Source organism: Emys orbicularis, chromosome 3, assembly GCF_028017835.1.
Source record: "Emys orbicularis isolate rEmyOrb1 chromosome 3, rEmyOrb1.hap1, whole genome shotgun sequence".
Lineage (NCBI taxonomy): Eukaryota > Metazoa > Chordata > Testudines > Emydidae > Emys > Emys orbicularis.
In genome coordinates this window covers 81,146,886-81,173,963 of record NC_088685.1, presented here as the reverse complement: position 1 = coordinate 81,173,963, position 27,078 = coordinate 81,146,886, and positions in this window count along the sequence as shown.

Below are 27,078 nucleotides of genomic sequence, written 5' to 3'. Positions count from 1 at the left end.
TTGCACTAAAATGGTTTTCTGTTCTTTGCAGTGCAAAGAGATATAGAAAGGGGGAAAATGTATGTCTGAAAATAGAGCAACAGTCACTCCCTGTCTTAGGCTTCTCTAAACCATAACCTCAGAGTGATACTAGTGTTTCTAGAAGACAGAACGTCACCATGCATTAGAACATGCACAATTGAATATGTGACAGGAGACACTGGTTCACATTGCTGCAGTCTTAATTTGGTGAATTATTGCAGTTTCCCAAAAAGTTGGGAACAATTGGCTTAAAGGACACATGTACTGTACACATGCAACTCTTATTGAAATCAAAGGAAGTTTTACATGAAATTGCTGGCTAAACTACTGCAACTTCCCAGTATTTAATTGTATCTATTATCTACAACTTATTCTGTATGCAAAGCAAACACTCTCCTCTGGGAAAGAGGTGAACAGGGGTAAGGGGCTACATAGTGTATATCTTTGGAGTATCTTTGCTGTGCAGAATGCAAGCCCATAGTGTTTTGAGGCTGAGTTCAAAATCATGAACCTACTAGGTAAAAATGGCCTGAAACTGAGCAAAGTGAATTCACCCATGCCTGATATAGAGCCATGTATTTTTTCTTTTCCCTGATGCTTTTTTGTGACTTGCAGGATCCATGCCAAGAGCAAAAAGCACAGAAAGGAAGCTATTGAAATAAGGGAATAGATGACTCATTCTGATTGATGGTTCAGTAATAAGAGGGCCAGATAGGATAACATCCTGTTTTCTTCTCATGGGTGCCATCACAATGAATGTCCTCATCAGCATGTCTAGGATCCTTAAGAATACTTGGGAATTCTAATTGCCTATAGGACATATGGGAGCAAATTACATCATTGGAGAAAAATGCATTTTATTCAAGTGTAAATTTGGGGATCTAGAGAACATAAAGCTCCTTCTGGCAATGGATGCAGCAATGTTGTAGGGAAAAGAGGTTTGGATTCATGGCAGGAGGGAATTGTTTGAATTAGCCCCTGCTTAAGTAGATAGCACACCAACCACCTGCGTCCAGACCATCAGAGCTTGTTAGACTGGCGTAAAACTATCCAGGAAGTAAGGATATGGAGAGTTATCCTATTAAAATAATATGGCAAAATAAAATAGAGCAAAGAGTTCTTCTGAAAGAAAAGAGGAGAAAAAAATAAGAGTATGTATGGACCAAAATATCTGTACACAAATAAAAAGGGTATTCAAAACAAACCAGAAGAGAGGAAGGTGGTACTGAAAGATGAAGGTTATAATGTAATGAGCGTAACAGATATCTGGTGGGAAACATAAGCTACCTTAATGCAAGCCTTTCCTAACTTTTCAATGCAACCTTAACCTTCTTTTAATGTAGGGTGGGTTTTTTTCAGATGCAATTATTGTATAGAATAGACAAAAAAAGGAAGAAGTGAGGAACTGGCATTATGTGCCAACAGTATTTTCAGTATCAAAGGAAATTCTGAAAGGCAGAGTGTGGTGGTGAAATATATTTTTTTTGGGGGGGGGGGATTGGTTGAATTATTCTTTACAACATGACAGGTGCACTTTATAAGTTTCTCTTTGTTGGAGAGGTATCACCAGTGCTGCTAGTATTCACACATTACTGTTTCTGCTCCTGTGATGGAGTATACAACCCTCACCCTGGAGAAAGGGTTAGGGAGCTGCTTTGGCCCTGCCCTGCCGCCCCAGCAGAGCCTGCACAAGCTGAAGGTGGGGCTTAAAAAGGGAAGCAAAGCAGCTCAGAGGAGGCAGATAGTGGAAGGGAGAAGACCTGTGCTCTGGGAAAGAAATACTGCAGGAGATCTTGTTGCTGGAGGCCTGGTGACGCTGACCTGACCAAACCAGCAAAGGAGGGACTGGTGATTGTTTTTGAAGGTCAGAACCTTTATTTTGTGTTCAGTTCTTTAGTTTACCTTGTGGGGAATAAGGAGTGGAAGTGATCCAGGGAAGCAGCTACTCAGCACCCCAAGGTGCAGGATTTAGCTGCCCTGCATTGGGCCCTGAAGTGGAGCAAAGTGGAGAGGGTAGACCCAGGGTCTTTTACCACCCCCTAAAGAAGGAACAACGTTAGGTGCCTGCCACTTAGTAGGAAACCTAAATGGGGTAGGCCCTGAATACACAAGGGTCAAGACCCCCAATTCCCCAACCTAAAGAGAAAGCGCTGAGGTATATGAAGACAGCCTCATTACTGGTCTTTTTGGTGCATGTGTACCTAGAAAGGGGTGTACTGGAATGTGTGACCTGGGTGGAGGGCTGAGTCACAAAACAGAGAGAGATCACCACAGAGAGGCTCTACAGTGAACTAAGGGGACATCCAGGAGGTAGGCAGCTGAATCCTCACCTGACCACTAGGTAGCAATAGCAGTGAGTGTTCCCTATCACAGCTTCCTGATTGGACAGCTGAAATTTTGATACAGGAGAATAATGAACAGTGGAAAACACCTCATCAGTATAAATTTTCAAACAAATAAAATTCATGCTACAAATTGTGATTAAAGGGGAAGAGATGGAGCTCTTCAACAGATGCGACAGAAATTATGATCTAGGCATGGAGCACCCAGGAGCTTCATGGTAGTTAACGAGAACTGTTATCAACTTCCTTAGAGAGAGAGAGAGAACAAAGGGTAGAGAAATATAATCAATAACCAGCATAGGTTTATAAAGAATAAAGCTTGCCAGGTGAGCAATTTTTATTTTATTTATTTATTTATTTTGAAGGGACAGCATTATTAAATTAGGTCCTGAGACTGAACTGTGTCAGGAGAATCTTGTGCCCATGGTATCTTTCTATTGAGGTCAATGTGGCTTCATACACATCCTTGGGTTTACCAGTGTGGATCCAATTGCTATTTTGGTGGCTGAATGCAGTAGAAGTAATATATTTGTTTTTTAGTAAAACATTTGATAGAACTCATGAGAGTTTTTTTTTTTCTCTAAATTTAATTCAGATTGGCTTGGATATAAGCATGGTGACATGAATTGAAAATTGGCTGCTGGGTTCTAAACCAAGACTAATAAAAACAGGGATTTGTGCTAGTTTGGGCTTTCTCAAATATCTTTATAAGTAATCTGGAAAAGGGTAACAAAATTAATAGATACCAGCGAGGACAGAGAAATAATATTGAAGAACCTAAAGAAGTTAAAAATATGGTCAGAAAGCACCACAATAAGTGCTTGTATAGAAGAACAGTTAGTACACAGCAAGCTGAGGTGTAAATCTACCGCTCACTAGCATGCCGTGCAGTAACTGTCCATGTGGGCCTTCCTAGTGTGCACTAAAAGTTCCTCAATGTTCTCTGATCTACTCCCATTTCAAAGCAGAGTAGATTAAAGTGCACTAGGGAACTTTTAGTATCCTGTGGCAGGATCCACATGAATAGTTAGTGCACGGTAATGTAGTGTGCTGTAGATTTACAACCCAGCTTGCCACACATTGTTTGTCTAGACAAACACTAAGATTTAAATTAAAAAATGGAAGTTTGAGGAAAACGGAAATGGGTTATAAAGAGTTTAATCTCACTTGCCCGAGTGTTAAATGCAATAGGGTTGTTTTTTGGTTGCATTTGTTTACTCTCCATAGAGTGTGAAGCTCCACCATCTCACTGAATCTGTTAGTTAAAAGAAAGATTGCCTTGAGGACGTGGAGAGCCTGTTGCCCTGGATTTGAGGGGTATGTATACCCCAGAATGTGATCAAGCTAATTGCAACCATGTTATGTGCATTCAGCGACCCTGAAGTAATGAAATAGAACACCATATAGTTAAGGGTTAATTTGGAGACAGGCTTTAAGAAGCAAGGTCATGTCTAGCTGGCAGTTTCTGTTAATCAGAATGGGAGGAGGGGTCAAACAAGTAAACAACTGAGACTGAAAACCTTGGTGGTTGGAAACCTTGAGTTTAGACACCTTTGATATTCAGTTTATTGAAAGTTAGAAAAGTGATGATACAGTAAGGGTCATTATGACCTATGTGTTTTATAGAAGTTAGTTATAAAAGATTAGCTAATAGAATATACTTGTAGCAGTCCTCTGAAGCCATCTTGAGAGACGTTTTTCCTGACACTCTTTCTCCCTGGTGGATGAGCAACTGGCCACTACAAACCTGCTCTTAATTACTCAATACCATTCCAGATGTTAGGTAAATATCTGGGATGTTCTAAACCTATTGTTTATGTTTGTGTGTGTTTAAATCTAATAAGCTGCAGTGTTAGATAGAGCACACTTACTTGCATGAATCTTATCAGATGGAAGTGTTGTCTTCCAGTTGATTTATTCCTTACATTGCCTTGAGTGGAATAGTTAAATTGCTCCTTATGGGGGTTCTGACAACCCCGGGTAACAAGCTTGTCATGCTGCTTCTGAATGTCCCAGATTTTTACATATCAAAATCAGATGAACCAGTTTATCCTTTACCTAATTAATATGTCTCTCAAACTATGTTTACTATAATAAATTATTGGATGACAAAAAATTACAAAAAAATCTGTAAAATTAGTGCTGTTCATCACCATTAATTTAGCAGATTAGTGACATGGAAATAGCCCCAAATCAGAAATAAAGAGCATTCACAAGACACTGCTAAATTAGTCTTTTGGTAACTGTTCCAAAATCAAAAATGAAATTAAGTGTGTTCATGCAGAACATACAGAAACAGACAGTAGTAAATAGTAATGAAGAGATGTAGAATAATCAATAGCAAAACGTACTTCTTAATCATCTTTGTTGCCAAAGAGATCTGCAAAGAAAGAGACTACATGCTGCTACAAAGGTTGTAACTGAATACATTTCCAATATTAATATAATTTGCTGTCTCTCAACTATGTTTGGACATGCTGGGACACAGTGGATGCAATCACAGAATTTTGACCATTATCCTGCGTAAGGTGGTTTTCACTGTGGTTTAGCAATTTGCTCATAACTTTAATACTTGTAGTTTACAGCAGTCTTCTCCCTAATGAATACTGTGGCCATGTGAAATGCTGAGGACCTGAACACTTTTGGTCATTAGAGATTCCATGGCTTTTTTCAAAGTCTCTGGGCTGTGGTCTCACAAGAATGTAAGCAACTTTGCCAAATTCTAAATTAGGTAATCACATTCCCCTGTAATTTCAGTTAATTTAACTTACTGTCCAGTGATATAGGGCAGAATTTCAGTGTTGCATGTACACCTTAATGGTGGATGGATGCATTTCAGTAGTGAGGAAAGTATTCCCTCTGTGTTTGTCTTTCCAAATTGTCCGTGGGAGATGAGCACTTCCCAGAGAAAGTAGTTGAATCCTCATAATCTGGTACATATACATTTATTTTGGGAGGTTTCAGAGTAGCAGCCGTGTTAGTCTGTATCCGCAAAAAGAACAGGAGTACTAGTGGCACCTTAGAGACTAACAAATTTATTAGTTATTATTTATTTATTATTTATTATGGGAAATATTCTGTAAGGAATGGTTCAGCTGGGGGGATGGACTATAGTTCACCTCATAGAGTCAAATTCATAGCATTTTTTTAAGACCAGAGGGGACCATTAGATCATCTAATCTGACCTCCTATATATCACAGGTCATGGAATTTTATCTTGTTAGCCCTGCATTAAGTCCAGTTACTTTTGTTTGATTAAAGCAGATCTTCCAGAAAGGCATCTAGTCTTGATCTGAAGACATCAAGAGATGAAGAATCCACTACTTCCCTTGATAGTTTGTTCCAATGATTAATCATGCCCACTGTTAAATATTTGTTACTTGTTTTCTAATTTGAATTTGTCCAGCTTTAGCTTCCGGTCATTGGTTCTTGCTATGCCTTTCTCCATTCGGTTAAAGAACCCTTTGGTACCTAGTATTTTCTGCCAGTGAAAGTACTAATACACTCTAATCAAGTCACTTTTCAAACTGCTTTTTAATGAGGTAAACAGTCTTTAACTTTCTCACTGTAAGGAATTTTCTTCAGCTCTCTAACTATTTTGTGGCTTTTTTGCTGCACCTTCTTCCATTTTTCAATATCCTTAAAAAAATTATATAAAAAAAAATCTGCTAAACCACTGCACAGATACAGAAACATCAACCATAGGTTGCCCTGTTTAAGACCGTAACCTACAAAGGCTAATCCTGATCCAGATATGCAGCCAAATTTTCAAAAGTAGCTGCTAGTGGTCCTTCAGTCTGCATTTTTGAGTACTTGCAGCTTCCATTGACTTCAGTTAAACTTGTGGGTGCTCCCAGTTTAAAATTCAGGTCTCAAGGTATTACCAGCTGGGCAGCCAAAATCAGTGGCCACTTTTGAAACTTTTGGCCTTGACATTTTTGAGTTTGTCCCATCTCTAAAAAAAAAAATGTATATTAATCTTCAAGCTAACAAACATGCAAACTTTTTGGCTGGCTTCATACTAGATAACCATTTCAATACCATAATCTAAGTTAGTTATTTGTGCAGAACACACAGAGAAGAGAAATAAATCCAAACACACAGAGGTTGTAGTTCATCAAAGCATGTTGTTCCAAGTTTTAACATTGAAGGTGGTTTGCTATTTCGATTCATTCAAACTTTTTTATTAGTCATTTGTTCATATTTATAAAAGCAGTGAAGTGGATCAATTTTGGGAATTTCCAAGGCAAAATGGTTCTGAGTTTCTCAAGCAAATACAAAGCATCTGAATAGTGTTGTAAAAAGGTGAGGGCTCTTTCATGTTTTAAGTGGTTGACTAATTTAAAAATGAACAAATGGAAGTTTACTAAATTTCCAGAATATAAATTCACCTTCAGATTAGGAACAAGAATAATAAATTTCAGCTCAAAGGGTAATTTTTTCACAAAGTTATGTGTCTGAAAACAGGGGTTTATAATAGAAGTACCTCCTCAACTATAACTATAGTGTTACTACTGTGATGCTATAATAAATTGAAATTACTGAACCATATTTGAAATGTGATGGAGATATGGTGATGTATAACATTTGAATTACAGCTGGGAAAACTTAGGGAAACCTACTTGGAAAAGATGGTATCCTTTCAATTAAAAAAAAAAAGTTGCACGGTCTGCGATGGTGGCAAATCCCTAAAATATCACTGGAACATGAACATTGAAATGGGAAGTCAGCAGAAAAAAAATTAAGTGACATATCTACATATCTCAAAAAAAAAAAGATTTTTCATTCTTTTTTTCCTGCCCCTTGTTTTACTCTTCCTCCACCTTGGCCTTATAGAATGAATGCCTGTATCCAATTAAAAAGTGAATGACATTAAAATGCAAGTGTGCTCATCTCTGACATGCAGCTAGCAAATTGATGGACCCCTCTGTGTTCTGGTACACTAAGCTGATGTACATTATAATAGTGATCTTCCTTTCCTCTCACTCTTCAGTTGCAGAATTCTACACCACCCCTTCCCAAGCCACAGTAGTAGTAATAATAATTTTATTTATTATTCAATTATATTGCAGTAGTGCCAAGAAGCCAGGGACCCATTGTGCTAGGGCAGGGGTCGGCACCCTGGCAGGCCGGGCCAGTTTGTTTACCTGCCACGTCCGCAGGTTCAGCCGAGGGATGTGCTGTCCGTGGCTTCCCGCCGCCCCCATTGGCCTGGAGCGGCGAACTGTGGCCAGTGGGAGCCGCCTTCGGCTGAACCTGCGGACGCAACAGGTAAACAAACTGGCCCGGCCCGCCAGGGTGCTTACCCTGACGAGCCGTGTGCCAGAGGTTGCCGATCCGTGTGCTAGGGACTTGTCACAATTCAGGGCAACTACACTTGTATGCACCATCTGTGGTCCAACAATGGCACCTACTCTAGTGCTCTTGATCCCAGCTCCTCAGCCATCACCTCTCTTGGGTGGTGACCTGTATCTCTCTCTCCCTCATGACTGGGATTTTTCCAGACTGCACTGTTCCCTGCCTTCACTGTGAGGTCTCCAGAAGCCATGCTGCCTAAACAGGCCTGTATCTGCCCTTTGCTTTCTTCTCAGGAGCTATGAACAGTTGTAATTGCCACCAGTTATAAGCTACCAAACAGCCCTTTCTAAGCAAGCACATTTATTCTTAAGGTTAAAGCATTACAGGGAAAAATATTAAAACAATAAATGAACATATACACATGCTAATAAGCTTACCAGAGATCACTCACACTCTCCTCCCTGTTCTACCCCTCCCTCCCAACTCCATCAGGGTCTCTGGTATGAGTCAGTCCCTCAAACCCCACCAACGAGTTTCTAGGTTACAATTTCATAATAGCCTAAGATGAAAACAAGCACAAAGTCTATGCCGATCAGCCTGTTTCCTTATAGAGGGAAACATAATTTTCCAATAAGCACTAGTATATTATAATTTTAAACAAGAGCATTAGGGTTACAAGTCTCATTTCCTGTATTAATCATACTTGGCAAAGTCCCTTGCCACAACAAATACATTTTAGAAGTACCACCTCCTTAAGACACTATTTACAACAGTTCCATCTCCTCAGAGAAGTGGGGGTGTGATGGCCAATTCATACCCTAAGGTCTTAAATAAATATGGGGTAAAATCCTGGCCCCACTGAAGTCAATGGCAAAACTCCTATTGATTTCAATGGACCAGGATATAAGCCATGATATACATTACTCCTTGCACTTACTCTAAGTCATAATTGACAAGAAATAAACTACATTTCAATGTATCAGTTTAAGATGTGGGTAATCTGAAGCAACCTTCAAATAATTTGAAATCACACACACATAATGATGCACAGAACACATAAATGTACTGTTTCATGATTTTTGCAATAAGTTAAATGGATCATTTATCTAATTTGCATGTTGTTGTAATTGAATTTGATGTTTTTGAAGCTATAATTTGCAAAGTGTCATGTTTAAGAGTTTCCCTTTAAATATTATTCCAGCTACCTGGAAATCAACATTTGTATGAAGAAATGATCCAATATGTGCATGTTTGTTTCAAATCTAATATTCCCATAGCTATCTCTAATTTTACTCCTTTTTTTAATTTGATCAATGAATTGCCCCTTTAAAAATATTATCCAACTAAGACCCTTATCCTACAATGCATTCTGTTTAAATGGACCTTTGTGCCCATGTGCAGCCCCATTGAAGTCAATGGGATTCCTCATGGACACAGACCCTAAGCAAGGTAAATAGGATAAACAGATTCATTTATACCTCTACTACAAATACTTGATTTTTTGTTTATAGAAGGTGTCATGCTGTCTGCAGTTGCTCATGACTGTGAGTGCCTACCTCAGGGCAGACTATCAGAAAACAGGGCAGACAACCCAATCTGGTGATGTGTTCTATAATTAGATTTCACCAAACCAGTAACAAATGTAAACTCCTAGATCACTATACCACCCTTACCATGGAGTCACAGACTCTAAGACTCTATCTTCCAGCCCAGACAAACTGGACTTAGTGATAATGGTCACTTATACCAAAGATCACATCACATTTAGGTTGCTTCCAGTCCCAAGAGTCACTTACCCAAAATCAACTGGTATCCTAGATCTTACACGAAAGACAAACTGGTAGCCAATTCCAGAGTATTCTAACTGAAAGTTTATTAGCTAAGAAAAGGAAATGAGAGTTATTGAGAAGTTAAAGCAGGTTAAAATATTTGTACAGGTGAGTCACAGTTTGTAATTCCCAATGGTGGCAGTGATGTAATAAACTGCCAGTTTCCCAAAAGTCTTTTCAGGGTACCCAGATTGTCTCTGGGGATCTCCGCTTTGCATCTGGTACACTTCCCTGTAAGAGTCCAAACAATTCAGAGATGAAGGATCTTTCCCTGAATCCACACTTATAGCTTCTTCTCATCATCACATACAATGACCACTTGCTTTGAAATTAGCACTTTTCTATTAAAGTTCTTCATTTGCATACCACAAGACTTCTTTCTCACTTGATGGGTTCTTTAGTTACAGGGGTATACACAATGTAAATGTTTGCTATTACATTACAATGTGGTACAGATAAGAGAAAACAATGCAAGTAATAGCCCATTTGTGTTTTTGAAGTTTAAACACCAAATACAGTCTTATGCATTTAACAAACACTTTAATTTATACTAATACATGAGTGAACTGGCCTGGGGCTTTGGCATGAGCTGGCCCCTGGTCTGCCAGCATCATAAAAGTAAGTGAGCAAATATCTAAGTTAGGGCGATGATTAATTGCAGTTAACTCACACAATTAACTCAAAAATTAATCATGATAAAAAAATTAATCGTGATTAATCACCGTTTTAATTGCACTGTTAAACAATAGAATACCAATTGAAATGTATTGAATATTTTGGATGGTTTTTTACATTTTCATATATATTGATTTCAATTACAACACAGAATACAAAGTGTACAGTGCTCACTTTATATTTTTATTACAAATATTTGTGCTCTAAAAATGATAAAAGAAGTAGTATTTTTCAATTCATCTCATACGAGTACTGCAGTGCAATCTCTTTATCGTGAAAGTGCAATTTACAATCGTAGATTTTTTTTGTTACATAACTGCACTCAAAACCAAAACATTGTAAAGCTTTAGAGCCTATAAGTCCACTCAGTCTTACTTCTTGTTCAGCCAATCGCTAAGACAAACAAGTTTGTTTACATTTACAGGAGATAATGTTGCCCACTTCTTATTTACAATATCACAATAAAGTGAGAACAGGCGTTCACATGGGATTTTTGTAACTGGCATCGCAAGGTATTTACATGCCAGATATGCTAAACATTTGTATGTCCCTTCATGCTTCAGCCACCATTCCAGAGTACATGCTTCCATGCTGATGACACTTGTTAAAAAAATAATGTGTTGTTTAAATTTGTGACTGAACTCCTTGGAGGAGATTTGTCTGTCTCTGGCTCTGTTTTACCTGCATTCTGCAATATGTTTCATGTTATAGCAGTCTCGGATGATGACTCAGCAATGTTGTTCATTTTAAGAACACTTTAGCTGCATATTTGACAAAACACAAAGAAGGTACCAATGTGAGATTTCTAAAGATAGCTACAGAACTCGACCCAAGATTTAAGAATCTGAAGTGCCTTCCAAAATCTGAGATGGACCAGGTGTGGAGCATGCTTTCAGAAGTGAGGAGGGAGAAACAGTAACAGGAAACTTGGAAATGGCAGAGATGCTTAATGACGTCTTTGTTTCGGTCTTCACCGAGAAGTCTGAACGAATGCCTAACATAGTGAAGGCTAATGGGAAGGGGGTAGGTTTAGAAGATAAAATAAAAAAAGAACAAGTTAAAAATCTCTTAGAAAAGTTAGATGCCTGCAAGTCACCAGGGCCTGATGAAATGCATCCTAGAATACTCAAGGAGCTAATAGAGGAGGTATCTGAGCCTCTAGCTATTATCTTTGGGAAATCATGGGAGACAGGATTGATTCCAGAAGACTGGAAAAGGGCAAACATAGTGCCCATCTACAAAAAGGGAAATAAAAACAACCCAGGAAACTACAGACCAGTTAGTTTAACTTCTGTGCCAGGGAAGATAATGGAGCAAGTAATTAAGGAAATCATCTGCAAACACTTGGAAGGTGGTAAGGTGACAGGGAATAGTCAGCATGGATTTGTAAAGAACAAATCATGTCAAACCAATCTGATAGCTTTCTTTGATAGGATGATGAGCCTTGTGGATAAGGGAGAAGCGGTGGATGTGGTATACCTAGACTTTAGTAAGGCATTTGATACGGTCTCGCATGATATTCTTATCGATAAACTAGGCAAATATAACTTAGATGGGGCTACTATAAGGTGGGTGTATAACTGGCTGGATAACCGTACTCAGAGGGTAGTTATTAATAGTTCCCAATCCTGCTGGAAAGGTATAACGAGTGGGGTTCCGCAGGGGTCTGTTTTGGGACCGGCTCTGTTCAATATCTTCATCAACGACTTAGATATTGGCATAGAAAGTACGCTTATTAAGTTTGCAGATGATACCAAACTGGGAGGGATTGCAACTGCTTTGGAGGATAGGGTCAAAATTCAAAATGATCTGGACAAATTGGAGAAATGGTCTGGGGTAAACAGGATGAAGTTTAATAAAGACAAATGCGAAGTACTTCACTTAGGAAGGAACAATCAGTTTCATACATACAGAATGGGAAAAGACTGTCTAGGAAGGAGTATGGCAGAAAGGGATCTAGGGGTTATAGTGGACCACAAGCTAAATATGAGTCAACAGTGTGATGCTGTTGCAAAAAAAGCAAAGATGATTCTGGGATGCATTGACAGGTGTGTTGTGAGCAAGACACGAGAAGTCATTCTTCCGCTCTACTCTGCACTGGTTAGGCCTCAACTGGAGTATTGTGTCCAGTTCTGGGCACCGCATTTAAAGAAAGATCTGGAGAAATTGGAGCGGGTCCAGAGAAGAGCAACAAGAATGATTAAAGGTCTAGAGAACATGACCTATGAAGAAAGGCTGAAAGAATTGGGTTTGTTTAGTTTGGAAAAGAGAAGACTGAGAGGGGACATGATAGCAGTCTTCAGGTATCTAAAAGGGTGTCATAAGGAGGTGGGAGAAAACTTGTTCATCTTAGCCTCTAAGGATAGAACAAGATGTAATTGGGCTTAAACTGCAGCAAGGGAGGTTTAGGTTGGACATTAGGAAAAAGTTCCTAACTGTCAGGGTGGTTAAACACTGGAATAAATTGCGTAGGGAGGTTGTGGAATCTCCATCTCTGGAGATATTTAAGAGTAGGTTAGATAAATGTCTATCCGGGATGGTCTAGACAGTATTTGGTCCTGCCATGCGGGCAGGGGACTGGACTCGATGACCTCTCGAGGTCCCTTCCAGTCCTAGAGTCTATGAATCTATAAGTCTTAAAAGAGCAACACTCCAATGTGGAAACTACAGAATCTGAACCATCAGAAAAGAATATCAACCTTCTGCTGGTGGCATCTGAGTCAGATGATGAAAATGTACATGTGTCACTCTGCACTGCTTTGGACTGTTATCAAGCAGAACCCATCATCAGCATGGATGCATGTCTCTGGAATGGTGGTTGAAAATGAAGGGACATTTGAATCTTTAGCGCATATGTCATGTAAATATCTTGCGACACTGGCTACAACATGCAAACACCTGTTCTCAGTTTCGGGTGACATTGTGAACAAGAAATGGGCAGCATTATCTCCTGAAAATGTAAATAAACTTGTTTGTCTGAGTGACTGGCTGAACGAGAAACAGGACTGAGTGGACTTGTAGGCTCTAAAGTTTTACATTGTTTTATTTTTGAATGCAGGTTTTTTTTTGTACATAATGCCCAAAGCCCTGCCCCAAGCACTCCATCCCCCCCTCAGTCACTCGCTATCCCCCACCCTCACTCACTTTCACCTGGCTGGGGCAGGGGGTTGGGGTGCGGGCTGTGGGCTGGAGCTGAGGGACTTGCAGTGTGGGAGGGGGCTCTCAGCTGACCCTGGGGCAGGAGGTTGGGGTGTAGGAGGGGATAAAGGGGTGCTGGCTCTGGGAGGGGGGTCACGGCTGGGGCTTGGGGTGCAGGAAGGGGTCAGGGTGCAGGAGGCAGTAAGGGGTGCTGGCTCTGGGAGGGGGCTCAGGGCTGTTTTGGGATGCTGGCTCTGGAAGGGGCTCAGGGCTCGGGTTTGGGGTGCAGGAGGCAGTTTGGGGTGTTGGCTCTGGGAGGAGGCTCAGGGCCGGGGGTTGGGGTGCGGGCTCCCACTGGGCAGCACTTGCTTCCGGCAGCTCCCGGTTGGAAGTGTAGCGTGGCTGCCGCTAAGGCAGGCTCCCTGCCTAACCCATTCCCATGCCGCTCCCGGAAGGGGCCAACGCGTCCCTGCGGCCCCTGGGGGAGGAGGGGGGGGCGGGCAGCATGTGGCTCTGTGCGCTGCCCCTCTCAGCGAGCACCGCCCCCGCAGCTCCCATTGGCCACAGCTCCCTCTTCCTGGCCAGTGGGACCTGCGGGGGCAGTGCTTGCAGGCAGGAGCAGCGTGCGGAGGGAGACCCCTGCCCCCCCACCCACAGGGCCCCACTGGCCGCTTCTGGGAGTGGCATGGGGCCGGGGCAGGCAGGGAGTCTGTCTTAATGGCAGCCCCGCTGCACCGCCGGAGATCGTGATCGAGTGGGACATCCTCTAGGATCGACCAGTTGATCGCAATCGACCAGTTGGTGACCACTGCTCTAGGATAAAATTGGCTCATTGTTTACTTGTGTTCACAAATAGTACGAATCACTGGACACAGATGCTGTGTCCTGTTCTTGTGTCCACACTTTAATAAGGATGTTGACAAGTTGCAAAGGGTTCAGAAAGAGCTATGAGAATGATTCAAGATCTGGAGACACCTGCTTGAAGTGAGTGACGAAAGAACTTCTGTCTATTTAATTTATCAAAGAGAAGGTGATCATGGTCTATAAGTACCTATGTGAAGGTTCCTGATAGTAGTTCTTTAAACTAGAAAATATAAGACTATATATAATGTCTGGAAGCTGAATTTAGACAAATTCTGATTAGCGATAACATTTGTATTAATGAGTTCAGATCATAAGAGATATTAAATCCACGTAATTAGTGTGTTTTTTGTTTAATGTTCAATTTTAACCAAGTGAGGAAAGCAACCAAGTGACTTGGTCTAGGCAAAATAACATTTAACAGGGAAACACTTCCAATATGGTCCCTTAGGCAGGTGCCAGCAGCTTGCACTCTCACTGTTCCCTTCACAGATGGTATCGGCTGCTCACATTCTCTCCTCCTTTACAGATGGTGCCAGCTGCTCCCTCATTTACAGATGGTGCTAGCCACTCTCTACACCCCACAGATGGTGCCAGATGCTCACCCTAACCCCATCCCCCACAAACACATAGACATGAGTTATATTATAAATCTGTATAAAATAAAGTAATGACAGCATATTTTCTTCCCTTAGTTCTGCCCTGCAGAATTCTATTTTTGGGACTTGCATTTGGAAGTCTATTAAATATTTAGTGTTCAGGGTTTGCACCCATCCTTTTTACTTCCCAAACAAGCTGTGCATGTATTTAGTTATAACTTAACATTTCAGAGTTACATGGAACTATTTGCTGCATTACTTTGTTTGGTGGTTTAACTTATATACACAGTAATTATTTTATTATAAATCATTGTTAAGGAAAGGATTAGGGATGTAGGACTAGAAGAGATATCCTGGATCATGTCCAGTCCCCTGGTATCTCAAACAACCCCATCACATAATCCCTCTGATAAATTTATCAAACGCCATCTTAAAATGACGTACGGTTTTTGCCTGCCTCCACTGCTTCTATTAGATGGCTGTTCTGGGCAGCATTTCGGCCGCCCCAAGCAAAAAAAAGCCGCAATGGTGATCGGCGGCGGCAATTGGAAAAAAAAAGCCATGATTGGCAGTGGCAGGGCAGCGGCAGGTCCTTCGCTCCTAGAGGGAGTGAGGGACCTGCCGCCCCCGAATTGCCACAGGTGCCGCCCCTCTCCCTTGGCCGCCCCAAGCACCTGCTTGTTAAGCTGGTGCCTGGAGCCGGCCCTGGTTCCGGGACCTCACTCCTGGGATGATTAGAAACTACATGACATTTAGTCATTTGTTTCTGTATCTGTTAACTGTTTGACTAAAATGGGAAAACCATTAAGCCCAACATTTTTTTTAATGAACAAATTTTGTACATAATGCATTTCCCGGGGAAACTGTAATAGCATCATACAGCTGTTGGGAATGTTTACATGTCAAATGGGGTGAACAATCATATTTGCATCTGACCTTTTGTACCTGTTGTTGCAAGTAACATCTATAAACTGAAGGGGATTAGAGAGAGAAGATTTTTCTCTTGTCAGTTTGTTTACTTTGACCATGTGAGAGAACTTTGAGCATGAGCATGGCCAGCTGCACTTCCTGTGTTTCTGGACTTAATTCTTCCCACATGAGGGGAGGCTATGCACACGCTTTCCTGGATTCTATAAGAGAGTGATTAGCAGGAGCAAAATTGAAACTGAAGAGCAAAAAGGAAATGCCTGCTTTCCCAGAAAGAAATGTGAAGATGGGATGAAGCAAGTTTATTCCCTGATCCTGCACTGGAGTGCATTATTTCTTAATGTTCTTCTTGGGACTGCCTCCAAAGATCCTTCCAATTATCACCAGGGGAGCGGAAAAACCCTTATTTTTTAAAAGGGTTTAAAAAATAATAATAATAAAAAATCAGGCCATACAATTAAAGTGTGCCCTGTCAGAACACTGAAGGAGTCAGCCTCAAACCATTTTACGTTGTATCCCTTTCACTATTACCAGAGGATTGAAAAATACAGCAAATGTGGCATTGATCTTCAAAAAAAATATGAAGAGATCTCCTGACTCTTGCTGGCAGGTAAGCCTGACTGCATCCTCTAGTCCAGGCGTGGCCAATTTGAACCCAAGTAGGAGTCAGAATTTACCAATGTACATTGCCAAAGAGCCACAGTAATATGCCAGCAGCCCCCTATCATAGAATCATAGAATATCAGGGTCGGAAGGGACCTCAGGAGGTCATCTAGTCCAACCCCCTGCTCAAAGCAGGACCAATTCCGAACTAAATCATCCCAGCCAGGGCTTTGTCAAGCCTGACCTTAAAAACCTCTAAGGAAGGAGATTCCACCACCTCCCTAGGTAACCCATTCCAGTGCTTCACCACCCTCCTAGTGAAAAAGTTTTTCCTAATATCCAACCTAAACCTCCCCAACTGCAACTTGAGACCATTACTCCTTGTTCTGTCATCTGGTACTACTGAGAACAGTCTAGATCCATCCTCTTTGGAACCCCCTTTCAGGTAGTTGAAAGCAGCTATCAAATCCCCCCTCATTCTTCTCTTCTGCAGACTAAACAATCCCAGTTCCCTCAGCCTCTCCTCATCAGTCATGTGCTCCAGCCCCCTAATCATTTTTGTTGCCCTCCGCTGGACTCTTTCCAATTTTTCCACATCCTTCTTGTAGTGTGAGGCCCAAAACTGGACACAGTACTCCAGATGAGGCCTCACCAATGTCGAATAGAGGGGAACGATCACGTCCCTCGATCTGCTGGCAATGCCCCTACTTATACAGCCCAGAATGCCATTAGCCTTCTTGGCAACAAGGGCACACTGTTGACTCATATCCAGCTTCTCGTCCACTGTAAACCCTAGGTCCTTTTCTGCAGAACTGCTGCCTAGCCATTCGGTCCCTAGTCTGTAACAGTGCATGGGATTCTTCCGTCCGAAGTGCAGGACTCTGCACTTGTCCTTGTTGAACCTCATCAGGTTTCTTTTGGCCCAATCCTCTAATTTGTCTAGGTCCCTCTGTATCCTGTCCCTACCCTCCAGCATATCTACCACTCCTCCCAGTTTAGTGTCATCTGCAAACTTGCTGAGAGTGCAGTCCACGCCATCCTCCAGATCATTAATGAAGATATTGAACAAAACCAGCCCCAGGACCGACCCCTGGGGCACCCCACTTGAAACCGTCTGCCAACTAGACATGGAGCCGTTGATCACTATCCGTTGAGCCCGACGATCTAGCCAGCTTTCTATCCACCTTATAGTCCATTCATCCAGCCCATACTTCTTTAACTTGCTGGCAAGAATACTGTGGGAGACCGTATCAAAAGCTTTGCTAAAATCAAGGTATATCACATCCACTGCCTTCCCCTCATCCACAGACCCAGTTATCTCCTCATAGAAGGCAATTAGGTTAGTCAGGCATGACTTGCCCTTGGTGAATCCATGCTGACTGTTCCTGATCAATTTCCTCTCCTTTAAGTGCTTCAGAATTGATTCCTTGAGGACCTGCTCCATGATTTTTCCAGGGACTGAGGTGAGGCTGACTGGCCTGTAGTTCCCCGGATCCTCCTTCTTCCCTTTTTTAAAGATGGGCACTACATTAGCCTTTTTCCAGTCATCTGGGACCTCCCCCGATCGCCATGAGTTTTCAAAGATAATGGCCAATGGCTCTGCAATCACATCCGCCAACTCCTTTAGCACCCTCGGATGCAGCGCATCCGGCCCCATGGACTTGTGCTCGTCCATTTTTTCTAAATAGTCCCGAATCACTTCTTTCTCCACAGAGGGCTGGTCACCTTCTCCCCATACTGTGCTGCCCAGTGGAGCAGTCTGGGAGCTGACCTTGTTCGTGAAGACAGAGGCAAAAAAATCATTGAGTACATTAGCTTTTTCCACATCCTCTGTTACTAGGTTGCCTCCCTCATTCAGTAAGGGGCCCACACTTTCCTTGACCTTCTTCTTGTTGTTAACATACCTGAACAAACCCTTCTTGTTACTCTTAACATCTCTTGCTAGCTGCAACTCCAAGTGTGATTTGGCCTTTCTGATTTCACTTCTGCATGCCTGAGCAATATTTTTATACTCCTCCCTGGTCATTTGTCCAATCTTCCACTTCTTGTAAGCTTCTTTTTTGCGTTTAAGGTAAGCAAGGATTTCACTGTTAAGCCAAGCTGGTCGCCTGCCATAATTACTGTTCTTTCTACACATCGGGATGTTTTTTCCTGCAACCTCAATAAGGATTCTTTAAAATACAGCCAGCTCTCCTGGACTCGTTTCCCCCTCATGTTATTCTCCCAGGGGATCCTGCCCATCAGTTCCCTGGGGGAATCAAAGTCTGCTTTTCTGAAGTCCAGGGTCCGTATTCTGCTGCTCTCCTTTCTTCCTTGTGTCAGGATCCTGAACTCGACCATCTCATGGTCACTGCCTCCCAGGTTCCCATCCACTTTTGCTTCCCCTACTAATTCTTCCCGGTTTGTGAGCAGCAGGTCTAGAAGAGCTCTGCCCCTAGTTGGTTCCTCCAGCACTTGCACCAGGAAATTGTCCCCTACACTTTCCAAAAACTTCCTGGATTGTCTGTGCACCGCTGTATTGCTCTCCCAGCAGATATCAGGGTGATTAAAGTCTCCCATGAGAACCAGGGCCTGCGATCTAGCAACTTCTGCTAATTGCCGGAAGAAAGCCTCGTCCACCTCATCCCCCTGGTCTGGTGCTCTATAGCAGACTCCCACCACAACATCACCCTTGTTGCTCACACTTCTAAACTTAATCCAGAGACTCTCAGGTTTTTCTGCAGTTTCATACCGGAGCTCTGAGCAGTCATACTCCTCTCTTACATACAATGCAACTCCCCCACCTTTTCTGCCCTGCCTGTCCTTCCTGAACAGTTTATATCCATCCATGACAGTACTCCAGTCATGTGAGTTATCCCACCAAGTCTCTGTTATTCCAATGACATCATAGTTCCTTGACTGTGCCAGGACTTCCAGTTCTCCCTGCTTGTTTCCCAGGCTTCTTGCATTTGTGTATAGGGACTTTAGATAACTTGCTGATTGTCCCGCTTTCTCAGTCTGAGACAGGAGTCCTCCCCTCTTGCACTCTCCTGCTCGTGCTTCCTCCCGGTATCCCATTTCTCCACTTACCTCAGGGCTTTGATCTCCTTCCCCCGGTGAACCTAGTTTAAAGCCCTCCTCACTAGGTTAGCCAGCCTGCTTGCGAAGATGTTCTTCCCTCTCTTCCTTAGGTGGAGCCCGTCTCTGCCTAGCACTCCTCCTTCTTGGAATACCATCCCATGGTCGAAGAATACAAAGCCTTCTCTCCGACACCACCTGCGTAGCCGTTCGTTGACTTCCACAATTCGACGGTCTCTACCCAGGCCTTTTCCCTGCACAGGGAGGATGGACAAGAACACCACTTGCGCCTCAAAGTCCTTTATCCTTCTTCCCAGAGCCACGTAGTCTGCAGTGATCTGCTCAAGGTCATTCTTGGCAGTATCATTGGTGCCCACGTGGAGAAGCAGGAAGGGGTAGCAATCCGAGGGCTTGATGAGTCTCGGCAGTCTCTCCGTCACATCGTGAATCCTAGCTCCTGGCAAGCAGCAGACTTCTCGGTTTTCTCGGTCGGGGCGGCAGATAGATGACTCAGTCCCCCTGAGGAGGGAGTCCCCGACCACCACCACCCTCCTCCTTCTCTTGGGAGCGGTGGTCGTGGAACCCCCATCTCTAGGACAGTGCATCTCATGCCTTCCAATCGGTGGAGTCTCCTTCTGCTCCCTTCCCTTAGATCTATCATCTACTCCACTCTCCGCATTAGTACCTGTGGAGAGAACATGAAAACGGTTGCTCACCTGTATCTCCATTACTGGTACATGGACGCTCCTCTTTCTTTTTCTGGAGGTCACATGCTGCCAATTTTCTACACCGTCCCTACATCAGCTCCCCTGCTCCCAGTTCCTCCCGCTCACTGGCAGTCCCACCGATCAGCATCTCCCCCTCCCTCCCCGCACCTCCCGATCAGTTGTTTTGTGGCACGCAGGAGGCTCGGATGGGGAGGAGCAAGGGCATAGCATGCTCAGGGGAGGGGGCGGGAAGGGATGGAGTGGAGGCAGGGCCTGCGGCAGAGCCAGGGGTTGAGCGGCAATCACCCCCCAACACATTGGAAAGTTGGCGCCTGTAGCTCCAGCCCTGGAGTCGGTGCCTATACAAGGAGCTGCATATTAACTTCTGAAGAGCCACATGTGGCTCTGGAGCCACAAGTTGGCCACCCCTGATCTAGTCATAATAATAACTTAAAAATAGAATGGATATTAAGATAGGAGTTGAAGTCAGGAGGAGTGGGGGATGCAGCTCTTCCTCTCCTGGCACCCTCCTGGTTCTCTGTATCCCATGGATGGTGTATCGAGAGCACATCCGCCTGTTTCAATCCACTTTAGCGACCGTACTGAGTAAAACTATCTGTAAAAATTTAGGGCTTGAATACGCATTCCTTGCCCAAGACATGCAATTTCCAGCCCCAAGAGAATAACAGAAGCATCAGGAATTAAATAACATGGATTTATAAAGGGGGGAGGGAATGGTGCCAGACAAACCTGGTGAATATTAATCAGAAACAGAGGGCTAAATTCAGCGGTGATATAAGCAGTGGAACATATTGAGACTGAGTTTGTCACACAATAAGTGTAAGTGGTAAAGTAGTGTAACTTACTGTAACACACTTAAAGTGTGACATTTAGTAACTGGCAGAACTAATGCAAATTTAACTATAAGGGGATCGACTGGGGCTTTAGGAGGAAGAACAATAAACTGGCTTCTTCCATTTTGTCTGACACCTTTTTCTGTTGCTTTCCTAATTCTACCCTTTCTTGAACTTCAGTCACAAATTTGGAGTCACACAGCTAGATCTGTGACTCTAATGAGCACATTAGGCATTGCATGGCTGCAGTGGTCCACCCAGGCAGATCTGATTGGCAGGTTTGGCCCTGATCCTACTGCAATCTCTACCTGGGCATTGGGGTGTGTCTACCTGGAACTCATTGCAGGACTGGGCCTTAGAACGTAAACTACTTCCGTGTGAAATAACCTTCCTAGGAAATGGATGCTGCATTGCTTGAGCTGCTTAAAGTTATACTAGAAAAATACTCTGGAATGTTGTATAATGTATCAATCAATTCTTTATTATCAGGATGATGGGTGAGAAAATTGGATAGGTTTTCTCTATCTCCCATTTCCATTTTTCTGTGATTTTAGGTTTCCCTTTAGTTTATAAAAATATTTAGCATCTTATGTGTCTCTCTTTAAAACTGTATGTTTTGTCCATCAAATGTCACATTACAGGAAACATATTTACTTGTACAGCATTGAACATCATCTGAACTTTGTACTACCAGAAGATTAGCTAATGTCCTTCTGAAATGCCAGAGTCCTAGGAGCTAACCACCATTATTCAGCAGAGAAATGTGAACAAGTTGTGCATGGGTTTGGTCTGCTTAAAAAACAAGTGGATGGGTGGGATTTTTTGTTAGTTTGTTTTTAAACTTCTTCAAGACTCTTCGTCAAGTAAGGCTCTTTTTGAATTAACTGCTAGAACACTAGAATGTTAGCAGAACATTATAACATTCTTCTACTAATGCTATTCATTCTTAGGGTATGTTTACACTGCAGTTGGAAGTGTAATTGCAGCACATATCGACATACCAGAGCTAGCTTTAATCTAGCTAGCTTGGGTATCAATATTAGTGAAGTCACTAAAAGGTCAGCCAGGACTCTTGAGTACTTATGCCATTACAGCTTCACTGTTATTAGTACTTGCACTACCTATATTACAGCTAGCTTGGTCATGTCTACACTGCACTCACTCCTCCAATTGCAGTGTTGACATACCCTTAATAAACTGATCTGGGTTATTCCAGGTTTTTGAAAAAAGTTCCTAGGAAGTCCCCTCTATATTTGAAAACTCAATTGAAGTAGTAGAAACAAAATCACACCTATAAAGAATCCTACTCATGCCAAACTATGGGTGTAAAAACTAGGGAAGGTCCAAACTAGAACCTCGTCTTCTAGTCCCCTTTGAATTTCAAGGATTCAGGCTGAAATTCTAAGAGATGAACTCACTCCCACCCCATCCATTCCAGGTCAAATTCAAAACTATTTTATATTCTGGTCTCTCTGGATGCAGTCAAATCCTGTGAAAATGGCTACTCACCTGATGCCTTGGACATGGCTATGTGGGTATCTAATAGCATTAAGGAGTCCAGAATGATCCCAAGGCTGTGCATCAACTTAACACTGTAAAGACTGGGGCTCTTGATAGTTTGGAAGGTTATAGAGGAGGCAAAAAGTTTGAAGTGCTTCCTTTTTCCTTTGTTTTAATACACTTATCTTTACAGAAAGCACGCTTCAGTCTCAAACATGAGGGACATCTATGTCTGGATATTGCTAATAAGCCTTTGACCCCCTAAGTCACCAGTGTGAATCCAGCCCACTTCAATAAGGATTAAAAGTTGTTCTCATATAATGAGGTATATAATATATATCTATTAGAGTGGGAAAAGGTACAGAGAAGGCCAACGAAAAAGATTGGGAGTAGGGAACTGCCACATGAGGAGAAATTAAAAAGACTGGGGCAGTTCATATTAGAAAATAGATGACTAAGGAGGGATATGATCAAAATCTATAATGTCATGAAAATGGTATGGAAAGTGAATAAGGAACTGTTATTTACCCATTCACATAACCGATGATCCAGAGGTCATCCAATTAAATTAATAGGCAGCAGGTTTAAAACAAACATAAGGATGTAGCTCTTCACACAACACACAGTCAACCTGCGGAACCTGTTGTGAAGGTCAAAAGTATAATTTGGTTCAAAAAAGAATTAGATAAGTTCATGGAGGATAGGTCCATGAAAGGCTATTAGCCAAGATGGTCAGGGACACAACCCGATGCTCTGAGTGTCCATAATCCTCTGACTGCCAGAAGCTGGGACTGGATGTCAGGGCATGGATCACATGATGAATTGCTTTGTTAAATTCATTTGCGCTGAAGCATTTGGCACAGGCCACTGTCGTGAGAAAGGATACTGGGTGAGATGGACCATTGGTCTGACTCGGTATGGTCATTTGTTATGTTCTTACGTAAGGCTTTTTTGTAACAACATCCCTTATTCGCTTTCCCTTTAGCGACTTTAGAAGGAACAGTGGTGGATTAGGCAATGGGCCCACAGGGTGGGGCAAACCCCAGCGCTCGGACCCCAGCTTTGGCCCTGGACCGGGGGAACTCTGGCTCCCTGCTGCAGCCTCAGGGATTGGGGACCTCTCACTCCCTGCTGTGGCCCCAAGGATCTGGCCGGTGGGAGGGGACAAAGCTTCTCCGGTCTTGGGGCCACAGTGGAGGGGGAAGAAAGGAGCAAATGGGGACCATAGTGGGGTGTGGGCAGAATGGGTCAGGACCATGGGTGGAACAAGGGTGGGGCCGCAGGTGGTGAGGGCAGAATGGTATGAGGCCATGGGCGGGGCCGCAGGCAGAATGGGTGGAACGGGGTGGGACCCCAGGTGGAACAGGTAGGGAGGGCACCTCCCCCACTTCGTCTGGCCCAGGGCCCCATAAAACTTTAATCCGTGTTTGAGAAGGAACAATCCTGTGTTTGATATTCTAACTGTCCTTCTTGGGGAAAAGAGAAAAAGTTAGTTGAGATGGGCAGGAACTGCTGTTAACTTCCCATCCCATTTTCTAGAAGACAAAGTAAGAGCTACTCACACACACACACACACACACATGGGAAAAAAAGAACAACAAAGATGAAAAAGGCAGCGTCTCTCTCTGGAGTTGATGCTCACTTGCAGTCCTGCTGCTGGAAAAATATAGGCACAACACATTGTCTTATTGGCCAATCTGATGACCTGGCAACTTGTACCAACATTGGGCTGTTTAGGGCAATGCATTTAGCTGCCGCTCTCTGGTGACAGGCTTACAGCAGTGTTGCGAAATATACAGTCGTGGCTGGCTAAGCCATACTTTTATTAAACAGAAGGCTAAAGAGAGGGTTAGGAAAGAGAAGAAATCAGGTGGTGGTTGGGATTTAGCGGGAACAGATGGCGGTAGTGGTATCATCTCTCTGGATCAGGACAACAAAGGTCCAAGGATGTCACAGAGGATTCTGGGGGCCCCAGGAGATGATGGAGTTGACAGGAAGGGAAGACGTGAGCTTCACCACTATGGCTGTCATCTTTCAGTCAACCATTGTTCACCTCTGCTTTGGTTGTTCATCTGTCCCCCCAAAGTCTCTTTTTGAGGACCTCAAAAAGGGAGTGACGGGTGGAATAGCCCAACACCTCATTATTTTGTTTACCAATTAGGCCTCATTTTCAGCACACCAAGTTTAGTGCATTGATTTCAAGTCCCACACTTCTTTTGTTCACCTAGTGTGATCTTAACACAGTCATTGAGTTATATCAGTGGGCCTTCTTCTTTGGACTAATTCTGTTCTTCTGTCTCCTTTTCACACCTTTTCTCATCAACATTTATTATTATAGATTATTGTGACATTTAGTTGAGCTTCCAATTAAGGTAATTTTGCACACCCGATTATTACAATAAAGGGATACCCACAGATATTGAAACCCTAGCAAATATGACAATGCAGATCTTAAAGTAGTCCGTTATCTAACTTACACTGTTCTTCTCGCACACACATGTAAAGTAGATACAAAATTCCCACTTACAGGGTGGAAAACAGAGATTGGCCCCGTGACTTGTGTCAAAAGGTAAAATACAATCCTCTATGCTACTTTTTCAAGCTTGTTTTCTTAGGACCTGATGCTTCAGTCCTGCTGGAATGCCAAGTCTACACAGTCTGGCCCTTAATGAGCAAAACTTCAAGTGTACCTTAAGGCACTATGCATCTTTGAGGCATTTTCTTACTTGAAATTGTCTTGGCATTCTCTGATGGTTAAAGACTTGTAGTTGGAGAACTGAGATATTATTGATTTTTGTTGTTGTTGCCAAAAAAGAGGTGCTGCCTCTAGGAAAGGCACAAATATTAGATTAGTGCCTCTTTTGCTTTCAATTTCCCCTTTTTTTGTTTTTGTTTTAATAATGTGTGTTCTGTACAAAGACTGAAGAGAAAGAGGCAATGCTTCTGCTTTCACTTTCGCCATTACAAATCAGGAGTAAGGCTATTGAAGTCAATGGGCTTACATCAGGTTTTACACTGACGTAAGTCAGAGCACAATCAGGCTCATAATCCACTTTTAAATTTTAATTAAAAAAAAAAGTAGAAAAATTCAAAATCAGCTGCCTTGTATTTTATCTTGAGCTTGAGAGTTTCTTAGGGTAGCAACTGGGAGAAAAACTGAAAAGGCTCTTTTAATAAAAGAAGTGTAGCCTAATTTTTATTTCCTTAAAATCTCAGGTCTGTAACCTATGGCTCCAGCACTCTATGCAGCTCTTTAGAAGTTTCCCTTCTGTTCTTCCAACTTGACACTTTAAAAAAACAAAACAAAATAGGGCTAACAATACACAGTGACATTCCTCTTATTTTGTTCTCAAGACATTTAGGGGTATAAAGGATTTAAAAACCATTTTCCACAGCACTTCCCTCTTACCCCCGAGTTCACTTTTTCTTAAAGGAATAATTATTTTTGTTATTTCCAATGATTATCTAACACTACAGATGTATGCCCAATGACTGGAGTCCCAATCCTTTTGTATGATAGAAGTTGGCTGATAATTCCAAGAATTAGAAGAGACTTGCATTCAGTGGAAATCCATCAAGTTTTGCACCATGCATTACTGAAATGTGCCTTTTGCACATGTAATTCAGTGATGAGGTGAAGGAGAGACTCTAAAGGTTCCTGGTAATATGTATTGTAAGTAGAGCTAGTTGGAAATTTTCCACCCCCCCACCCCACACACAGTTTAATTAGAAAATGCCAGTTCAGTGAACCAACATTTCTTGTGAAAGGGAGCTGGGCTTGACAAACTTTTGCTGAATTACAAGCAGGCTCCATCAGAAAACTTCCTGGTTGCCTGACAACCCACCTTGCATGGCCCTTGAGATGGGGAACCTAGGGCTTCCAGACTCCTAGGCCAGCTCAGGAGTCAGACCCCACCCTCCCAGAAGCCAGCTGGCCTAGAAGTCTGGAACCCCTGGGTTCCCCAACCAGGGGCAGACTGCATGGAATGGCTGCTCCAAAGCTGAATACCTTGGGAGCGCCAACAGCCACTGAGTAAAATGACACTCTTATTATGCAAGAGCAGCAATGTATAACTGGAAACACCATGTGTCAGTGTTTCTGAAACAATTTGGGGTTGAGAGTGTATGAGATGTTTGCTTGCTAATATTCCTGAACTTGCAAAGCTTTACACACGTGATTCAGTTTAGATACTAGTTTGCTTCACTGTGTAAGGTTACGTTTAACAGGATTGAGCTCTAATCTATCATGCAAATTCATTTGATTCTTATATTAAAAAACAATATAATGTCATTATATTAGAGTAAAGTAAAGCCACTGTGAACTAGTGCAGGTAGTTTTGCAGTATATGCATTTCTAGGTCAAAAATGATCTGAAGAGACTTCCATGCTAGCATCTTTTATACACAGTGTCACAAAAGGCTTTAACACATCAGGGTATTGCTTACAGGAATGCCAGTTAAGTGTAACACATTATTTTCTTTTTCTTTTAATACCATCCATTTCAAATGTATTGTCTGGGCTTTCACATTGCTGAAGTCAATACCAAATGTAACCTGTGCTTTTAATTGGAGATCTTTCTGATTTCCAGGTTTGGTAGTCAGAGCTACTGCACTGTGGGTTGAAATGTTTTCTAAGTGAGCTGGATGTCTCTATAAGTACAGCAGTTG